The sequence below is a fragment of the Syngnathoides biaculeatus genome, chromosome 3 (assembly GCF_019802595.1).
Source record: "Syngnathoides biaculeatus isolate LvHL_M chromosome 3, ASM1980259v1, whole genome shotgun sequence".
In the NCBI taxonomy this organism is placed as follows: Eukaryota; Metazoa; Chordata; class Actinopteri; order Syngnathiformes; family Syngnathidae; genus Syngnathoides; species Syngnathoides biaculeatus.
Window position 1 is genome coordinate 20,745,085 of NC_084642.1, and position 10,582 is coordinate 20,755,666.

Consider the following 10,582-nt stretch of genomic DNA (forward strand, 5'->3'; position numbering starts at 1 on the left):
ATGAAGATGTTGAGGTTCTCGCTCGGAGTGACCAGGTTGGATAGGATTAGAAATGAGCTCATTCGAGGGACGGCCAAAGCTGGATGTTTTGGAGACAAGATTCGAGAGAGCAGACTTCGATGGTTTGGACATGTTCAGAGGCGAGAGAGTGAGTATATTGGTAGAAGGATGCTGAGGATGGAGCTCCCAGGCAAAAGAGCGAGAGGAAGACCAAAGAGAAGGTTTATGGATGTGGTGAGGGAAGACATGAGGGCAGTTGGGGTTAGAGAGGAAGATGCAGGAGATAGGCTAAGATGGCAAAAGATGACACGCTGTGGTGACCCCTAACGGGACAAGCCGAAAGGAAAAGAAGAAGAAGAAGATTGTGGTTATAAACAGAAACAAGTTATAAACAGAAAGTACGTAAGTTGATGAATTGTTTGTCAAACATTAATGCATAGTGTTCACTCAATAAAATCCAGTTACATATAACTGACTGGCAGATGGGCGGCATAGTGGATGACCGTTTAGAGTGTCTGTCTCGCAGTTCTGAGGACTGTGGTTCAAATCTTGCCTATGTGGAGTTGCATGTTCTCCAGGTGCCTGCGAGGGTTTTCTCTGGGCCCTCGGGTTTCCTCCCACATCCCAAAAACATGCATTAATTGGACAATCTAAATTGCCCCTAGGTGTGATTGTGAGTGCGAGTGTTTTCTGTTTCCATGTGCCCTGCGATTGGCTGGCAACCAGTTCAGGGTGTATCCTGCCTCCTGCCCGATGACAGTTGGGAATTGATCCAGCATTCCTGCGAACCTTGTGAGGATAAGCGGGTTAGAGAATGGGTCGATGTACTTCAGAGTGTTTGTCAGTGGTCTGGTTCTACAAGGGAGCTTTCATTAGTGCTGACAATTCGTCAACTCAACGCGACGTATTGATTGACATCCAACTCTTATGTCACCTTTTGGGCTGCTAGGTCTGCTTGTTATTGACCCCGCCATCACCCCACCTGTATGTGGGGTGGTACCGACAATGACAGGCTGGCAGGCCCGGTGATGGGTCAAGGTGGCTTCACGCAGCCCTGCTCTGGCAGGGAGTGCCAGGTTCAGTGCCAGTTTAACAGTGGTGGTCAGCATTGCCCCTCCTCGCTTATTCTCAGCCTGGCACCATCAAAACGAGGCAGCGACGGTGGTGGCGAGCAGCGGGACGTGCTTGAAAAGCGGCGTGCGGCAATGGCAGTCGTCCAGGCCCGAGCCGAGCAGGTGTTGTTCTGTCTAAACACCTTGACGGCTGTGAGGCGGCTGCTGCTTCGCAACCTGCTCCCGTCGCCGTTGTCAGGGATTCCAACAGGCTCAAAGGGCCTGGCAGGCTGCCGCCAGCTTCCGGAAGGCGCCAACTTTGATTCGCAAGCTGTTGTTTGTCTGACACGTTGTTGCTTTGCTCGCATTTAGAAAACCTCCCATGGCACCTTGCTTATCGTTCCTGATACAATGTGTGACTAATTATTGATTGTTAGGACCCAAGTACCGAACAAAATGCACAAAAACTCAGGAGTATCCCCTGGAACAAAATCACCCTCCAAAAACCTTTTCGAAAGGAAATCAGTCATTGTGATTTAAAGCTGGTATTTTGAACAAATTGCAAGTCTTTGTCAATTTCTTACTACAGAAATCACCTAAATGGGCCCCAACTGGAAGCAAGTATCCTATACAGATGGACCTTTTGTGCATGCATGGTGTCAAAACATTTTGAGGATTCACCCTAGAAAGTGGGAGCTCCCTGCCCCGGTTCCACCCATCAACTTCAAATTGGCTGTGAAAAAAATAATGAAAAAGTTTCAAAGACCCACGTTCAAAATTGAGCAAAAAATAGTCCATTTATTTTGAAGCAGCCACTTTGGGCAAATTCCAGAGTTCCTTCTAAGGAATTCACCTAAATGAACCCCGATTGGAAAAAGGAATTGTCGAGCTGTTTTTTTTTAACCCTTTTTCCCCCATTGCCCAGGTGTCAAAGTTTAAGCAATTTGAGAGTTTGCTTTAAAAACGGGGTTACGAAGGCGATGATCCAGTGACAACAGTTGAACACAAAAATAGGTGCACATCTATTGTAAAAGGGGGCACAGAAAAGTGTTTAGCGTGTTAAACAGAAAGTTGGCCAATTTGGACTGAAGCAGCAATCGGTATTGGGTGTGAATTCCAGGTATGTACTTGCAAAATGTACTACATCATTTAGTATTCCCCCCACCAAAAAAAAAAAAAATACTGATTAAAAGTTAATGTGTGAAAATAGTATTAAATGTTATTTTGTACCATAAAATAAGATATGGTATTCACTCTGTAGCAGTCTCTTCCAGTTGATCGTGTTTCTGACGGTGTTCTAATGCGCTCTGTAAATATAAAATAGAAAATGTCTACAGATTTTTGTTTGCACTAGCTGTAATTACCGAGAATATGTAACTTTCATACTACATGAAGCTGATTGTTTTTTTTGTCAACTCCTGCCTCTTCAAACTAAAATGAGAAAGGCAGTGGGATTCTGAACACCTCGAAGAACCTGTGAGTTGATATGTTAGCATAACCTGTTTTAATCGTGATCTCAGCACAAGTAAAGTCGATAGTGAAGAATTTGTGTCATGTCGTGAAGACATCCTCAGTTATGCGGGTTGATGATGCTCCAAAAGTAAAACAATTGACAAAATGACAATGGAAAATCATTTTATTTCATCCATTTAATACTGCAGTTTCTTTGTTTTCCCTCAAACAAAAATAAATTTGGCCTTGAAAATAATTAATACAGTATTAATAAAAAAGTAAATCAAAACAATAAACCTGCATTTGTTATAGATAACTCGTAACTTTTATTGAGTGTTATATGAAGCCTCTCCTGGACGTGCAAGTCATTTTATTGATAGGCTGATAGAATGTTGGTGGGGATGTCAGTTGGTAGGCGGGTAGCTACTTTATTCACTTTGTATTTGTCTTTATGAGCCCTTGTGCGCACACACTCCCACTATTAATTTGTTGCAGCAACTGCCTTACTCCTTACCTTACTTTTAACGACCTTCATACTCTTCAAACTATGGTAAATTAGTTTTGATTGGCCAAAAGACAGCTTCAAATTAAAAAAATAAAAACTAATCTCCGTCACTCGTGAGTCAAAGTGCTGTTTCCAACAAACTATGATCCCAAATATACTTTCATAAGCACATTTCAAACTCATCCCACTACAATTACCTCATCCCAAAAGGGATTCCCTTTAGATCCTCCAGTGGGATCCACAGGCTGGTAGCAAGATGGAAAGTCATTTTTCATGTTCTGAATTCAGAGGCGTTCGTTTTTGTCACGGCAAGTGGGGAATCGTCCTGACTTTGATTCGCTTACTCGAGGTCCTTCTAGTGCAACTGCGCCATTGTCATTTGGATCGCATGCATCTGCGCTCGATCGCCGCCAATGTCGCCGCCCCAAGAGAGTGCCAGCTGTGCCCATGCGTTACAGCCTCGACGTCTCGCCAATTGTCTGCACAGACAGAAAGAGAGGGGAAAAAAAAGTGGGGGGAAAACACGTTTCAACTGACTGTACTGACGAATGTGTGGATATGAGTGCTGCATGTCCTTTCTATATATTTTTTATTTTTTATTTTGTGGCATTATTTTTGGATTTTATTCGTTTTTATTCTGACTACATTCCAAGTCTTTGGGTTTTTATCAACATTATTTTTGTAGTTCATTCAACCATGATTTTTCCACTATAGATTTCCACAAAATGACTCATTGCATTAGTACAAACAGTACTTCTTCCAACTGAGTTTTTGTTTGCATTTTTAGTTTGTTAGCAGAATTAAAAAAAAAAAAACATTACTCAACTAATGCTCGTGAAAGAAAAACATTGACTTTTTTTTTCTGAGAATCTGCCGAATAGATGTTTCTTTTTTTCTTTTTCTTTTTTTAACATACATCCACAACCACCTGCTCAACTAATGTTTGGCCTTTTGCTCTGGTTATGTTCTTGTTTTTTGGCTGCATTTGTTTGTTGGTACAACATTGAACAAATATATTAGACCATCTGTGTTACACAAATAAGAGAGCATCCAGCATCATGAAGTGTTTTAATCTGTACTATTTCAAACCAAGAATGAAAAAAATTGTGCAATTGAGCATTTTTTCCCCCCTGATCTGCAAGCCAATATGGCTAACTCTCTGCATTGTTTCAGACACTGGTTCTTGAGATTTATGGGTCTGCTCGCGATAATTATGCCTTTCAAACTTTTAAACTGCAACATATTTTATGTTGTCGCTTCAAACCAAAATGGCAGACTTCCTGTGTCTTTTGAGACATCTTGGGGTGTATACTCTTGATAGACATGCTTACCAAATATGAAATTGGTTTTGAGGGCCAAACTTACACATTTCGGGATACGACCCAGTTTTATAGGGGGGGAAAAAAAACGTTGCACGAAACAATTTGGCTCAGTTCCATTGCAGTTTTTCCCATCTGTTGCTACTGTGATCACAGCTTTAACGTTATAGTTAATTCCATCACTCATCTAGCACCTTTAACCCCATCTGCCTAGGGCTTCCCCCCTGCTAATCTGAAACTCCTCATGTATCTTTGTTACGGGGCTGTCTATGTTGTCACGACGTGGGTGGTGGACCATCGCTTGAAGATAACAGGGCATTATGCGTAGATGCCTGGATGGTAAATCTTCATTCCGCCAACCTTAGCTGCATTTCCATAAATTTGCATCCTGGCACAGCCTATAAGTGAAGCCAGTGGAACGCTTGCATGTCCTTGAGGCCTGTCAAGGAGAAAGTCTTCACATTCTTTTGTTTTTTTTGCCCCTCTAATGAAATGGAAAGAGTCAATGTGCCAGGCGACAGGTTGTTAAAAAGCGGTTCACTCAACACCTTTGGGTCACCAGCCACGTCTCCTTTCAAGCACTGCTTATCAAAATTGCGGTCCACAAAATGTTTACAATAAATTGGATCTTTTAAAGGTATACCTACTGTATACCTACTACCTGTGTATGCAAAATAACTTCTTTTGACATTTTATCTAAAAGTGCTATATGTGGCAAGCGCATCGTTACCTTGAACAATGCTGATTCTGCTTTGTAAACCAGCTCCTCTCTTTTCACAGCCATTTTTTTTTTCCAGTGGAAACAGCGCAAGTGAAATAGCGACAATAGATAAATATTGCATTTAATTCCATTATTACACTATAGAAGTTCAGTGTAAAATGTTCAAAAAATAAATAATTCCGTATGGGATTTCTGATTGAATTTATAGTTATGCTTAGATGGAGCAAGGTTTGTTTTGCCCCAAAAGACAAAGGACATCTTATTTACCGTCGACCTCCCACGTTGTTCATTGGAAAGGTTGAAAAGATTTGGTTGCCGCAGTAACCAACGCACTCTGATATGAGGCTAAACGACACGACAGCCTTGTCGAATTAATAAAGGCATGGCACTGATGCGATGCAGGAATTACATTTTCACCGCAGCCCCTCAGCAAGCCAGAGCATAAATTCATCTCACCGTAACACAATAAAACAAGAGAGAGAGAAAGAGAGAGAGAAAGCATCTGTCGATGCTGTAAACAATTCGTGAAATGAGCAAATCTCACATGGTCTTTATGAAGAGAGGATTTATTTTTCATATCTGTTTGTGACATTAGCCGGGCTTACTTTATTTGACGTAAAAAGTGCCACTGCGTATTAGGAAAGTGGGGGAAAAAACATTACAATTGTCTATGATGCGATGGACCAATTTGTTTCAAGTTTAAGCGCCTGCTCCAGCTGCCGAGGAGCAGGAAGAATGTCTCATTGGCTTTTCCGGCCTGCAGCCATAAAGGTTGAGGAGCACATGAAACAAGATGGGGAAAAAAGGGTGCCGGAAGTAGGGAGGAACAATTTGGGGGAAATGAGTTGAGGTGAAGAAAAAGGCAAGGAACATGGTGATTTAGGGGACAGGTTGGGAACAAGGTGTGGAAACGGGTAACATGTGGCTTTGAAATGGGAGCGGAACAACGTGACAATGCAACTGAACTTTTGCTTCGCCACCTCTGCTGGCCAACTCATGAAGGTCCTGGATGGCTGGTCGAACAGGTGCCCAAGTAAATATCAGAGGGCAAATAATTTGGTGTGTTCACACAGGTAGAAGAAAACGAAAAATGTGAAACAAACCGACAAGGATAAGAAAAAATAAGTGAGAAAAAGAAAATCTAAATTGGTGGAGACAGACGTCATCTAAATCAGGGATATTATAATAGAATCAGAAACTAACCCCAAAAATGTGGCTGACTAGGACAAGTGGATGACACTCGTGGAAAGGATAAAAGATAAAGGTTGGCGGTTACTTCAGTCAGCAGGTTGACGGCTTTATGGAATTTAAAGCCAAAAGTTTACACCCCAAAATTAAATGTGACAGCTTCATATTGTAATGCATTGCATCAAATGACATAACAATCCATTGAAACTTCTTTTATTTGATGTGTAACATCAAATTATAAATGCAAAAAAATATTCGGTCAAAAGTTGATCCGAAAATGGGATGAATCACCGTTTTATCTTCTATACATGAGGAGCTTTGTATGGGGTTACGTTGCTGGAAATGTCAATCTGTAAAATGAAATTTCATGTTGAAATGAAATGTAAGACCCAATATTTGAAGTTAATAATTGACTATGAATATTTCATTTTCTTTGCACCAGTAGATTGACAGTGTTTTCAAAACAAATGTTTCCTGGTTTGGCATTGAACAATTGTCTCTTGAAAGATCAAGTAAAAGAAGAAAGATAAGATTGGGACTTCCTACCTCATCGTCTTCAACAGACTTAAATATCATCAGCTTGTTTACAAGCCAAGTAGTGTCTACTTAATAATCACATTTAAACACAATAGTGATGCAGCTCTTCTTGTTCTTTCTGTTCGTCTTAATCACAAATGAATTGATTGGCACTTGGCGACCATGTTGTTTCATTTCACTTGGAAACAATGTGTGGGGCATACTGCACAGGCATGTGGATGCCTCGTCCTCTTTTAATTAACTGTGGCAGTGTTAAATCAACTGCCTGCGGCTGTGTGTGTGTGTGTGTGTTTGTTTGTGGGGGTTGGCGGGGAGGGGAGTGGGGGAGAGGGGTACACAATGGTACAGCAGAGACTCAGTGTTGCACTCTTGCCCAGCTGTCATCTCCGGTGGTGGGTTTTTGATCTCTGTGAGGAACTGCAGGATGGTTAACAAATGTATGTATGGGGACCGTAATATTAAGTTTACCTGCATAAGAAAATAATGTATCCAAAAGAAAATGATGTTCATTTGTGATTGACATGTCAGTAGGGAGGTCATCTTTTTAATGTTAGTGGTTGTGCTTGTATTATTGTACCACATCATATTGTGAGATGTTACTGCTATTTTGACCTTCCTGTAGCTTATAAAAATAAAGTTAGGATTTCATGCTTCAATGAAAAAAAATGAAATTCAAACAAGGGTTTGGACAGTGTAAAGGTTGAAAGGTAAGGTTTAAAGCTAGGGTCAGGGTTTCAAATTAGGGTTTCCAACCAGGCCTAAGGGTTCAACAGGTTTAGGGTTTCAACCATTAGTTAAACTTTAAAATTAAGGTTTTAAGCCAAGGCTTTGGATTTCAAGTGATGTTTTCCAGATTTTGTCAGGGTTTTAAAGAATTGTGTCAAATCAGAAATGGGGTTTCAGGTATAGGTTTCGAATTTGTGTTTCAAGCCAGAGGTAAGGTGTCAAGTTAGGTTTTTAAATTCACCTTCAACCCACCGACGTAGTTTCCATAACAATCATGCAAATCAATGTGTTATCTTCAACAGAACAAAACAAAACGTGAATTTCCCAAAATACTGTTATTTTATTAGATATTTGCTCTGAATATTTTGGAAAATTAGTAGACTCCTATAAGAAAATTGCTGACATGTTATTATATATTGTATCAGTCGAATCTGAAATAAATATTTTGGAACAAGGTGATTTCGATTAAAAAAAAAAACTACACATATACGGTAGTTTTTTTTTTTTAATTTATATTGAAAAATATTTATATAACCTATAATACTTACAGTTGGTACGAAAGGTTTTAATGTGTGAGGGTTTGTAATAATTGTTTAGTGTTTTGTGTCAATGGTTCAAAGCTACGTTAAGGTCTCAAATTGAGTCTTCGAATGAGGGTTAGGTTTTCAATTTAGTCGTGGAAGTGAGTGCTAAGGTTTCAGATTTAGATTTCAAAACTGATTTTAGGGTTGCAAGTTGAATTTTGTTTTGATTTTGTGTTTCAAATAAGGGTTTCAATGCAGGATTAGGGTAGATAATATGTCGTAAGTGGAACCTCAATACAGTTAATCATTATCTTGATCATATCAGTTACATTATGTCTGCAATAGGCTCACATCCAGCTTCTAGTGTAACTTGCATCTTCGCATGAGTCAGCTGGGATAGGCTCCGGTACACTTGTGATGCTGATGAGAATCAGCGGTTCCGAGAATGGATCATATCAGTTCTGTGAACCACAACACTACCAGTAGTCTTTTGGGCGAGTTCACCATGAATACAAACAAACTGAGCCGACCGGTATTCCCGGTGACTTTGTATTCTGACCTGTATAAGCGTGTTGTTTCCCTTCAGGATAAATGCAAACATTCTAGGCCACATGCAAAAACAATCATCACGCTCCACCAACTCACACGCTTCTCTGGGGGGAAAAAAAAAATAAAACACAAAGCGGCTGCTGCATGGCGGCGGTCCAATGGGTAAAATCCTTGCGGGGGTCCTTATTGGTGTTTTAATCAAGTCTAACATTGTTAATGATTGCACCAAGAGCCATTTCATAAAGCGGGAGCAATGGTGCCCAGAGTGCCTTGTGGCAGCTCCCCGGCATCGAGCAAAGTTCTGACGAGCAAATGGAATCAGAAGGGTGGATAAAAAAGGTTCGGAGTCAAGAAGCAACTGCTCGTGTCTCTCATTTGATTGACGACAATTTGCATTATGTGGCTGGCTGCCCGTTAACATCTGCAGTTCGAGGTTCTTGCCCTTTTTGTTCCCTGCCTTCTTGAAGGATGAGGGTGCAAGATGCTGCATTTAGTTTTCTCATTCGTTCCACCACCTCAAATTGCGGTCTTAAACTAGGAGCGATATTTCAAAGAAGGGCTGTCTTTTTTTTTTTTCTTCTTTTTTCAATTATGTTCATTTCAAACCTCGGTTGTCAGCAAGGGTTAATGTTTCAAACAAGGTTTACCATTTAAAAACAAGTGCTATGAGTTGGTTTAGGGTTTCAAACAATTCTTAAAATTTGAAATTAGCATTCCAAGATGATGGACTTCAAATACAGGTTTTACGCGAGCCATAGTCTGGTGTAGTGACCATTATGCAAATTACCCTGAGATTTCAATAAATTTAAACATCTTAAAGTGACCAGTATTGCGATAATCTGGAACAGTTTTAGTTGTGTAAATGGTGTAGATACTTCTCAAGTACATAAGTAGGCAGTATTTGTCTTCAACAGATAGGCAAATAATGTTGGGACTACTACACTGAGTGCATGAATAATATGTAATTGGCCCCACAGAGATGTAACAAGGATCTCAAGTGGTGGTGACCAGGATGTGCAGCCTCCAAGAACATTTTGGATGCTTTTTTCATAGTTTTGGGACTGTGCACGTCCTCAACGTTAGATAGAGGGTACTGATACTTTTTTCATCGATTTTGATTTTTCTATTGCAGTTCTTTTTTGTGGAAAAACCAAACCAGACTGTGTTGGGTGAACACAGGACTGATTTGATGACTGCTATGTCGAACTCCCTCAACAGCTCCTGTTGCAGGTTGTGCCTCCTCAGAAGCCGCAGAAAACAGCTCCTCTGGTGGGCCTTCTTGAGAATGGACTTGATGTTGGTCTCCCACTTCAGGTCCCGAGAGACTATAATTTCTAGAAACTTGAAGGTCTTGACGGTTGACATAGGACAGTCAGACAGCCTGAGGAGCAGCTGTGGTGAAGGATTCCCCCTAAAGTCCACCATCGTCCCATTGGGAGATACTGTACAAGGCAAGACTCAGAGCTGGAGAAGTTTGGAGGAGAGGAGTTTGAGAGCGATGGTGTAGAAGGGATAGCTGAAGGCCGCGAACTGGATCCCTGTCAAAGTATTCTAGGATAAAATGCAGGCCAATGATGTCTGCGTTATTCACACACCTGTTTGCCCTGTAGGCTAAGTGCACGGGATCTTTGACGCTCTTCAGATGGTCCATCATAAATTGTTCAAAGGACTTTATGACCACATACGTCAGGCCAACAAGCCTGTAGTCATTCAGATCAGGGATTGTAGGTTTCTTGGGGACTGGGATGATTTGAAACACAATGATGCCTCACACAGTTCCAGAGATCTGTGTGAAGACTAGACCAAGCTGATCCACAGAGATTTTGAAGCAGGATTGTGACACAAGGTCTGAGCCTGACACTTTGTTGACCTTTTGTTGTTTGATGATACATCTCATATCCTGTTTGGTAAATGCAAGATAGGGAGTGAGAGGTTGTGATGGTGGTCGGTGCTGCGGCTGGGTGGGTGTGGGGTATGAATGTGTCCTTTTCAAATTTGCAGTAGAGGTG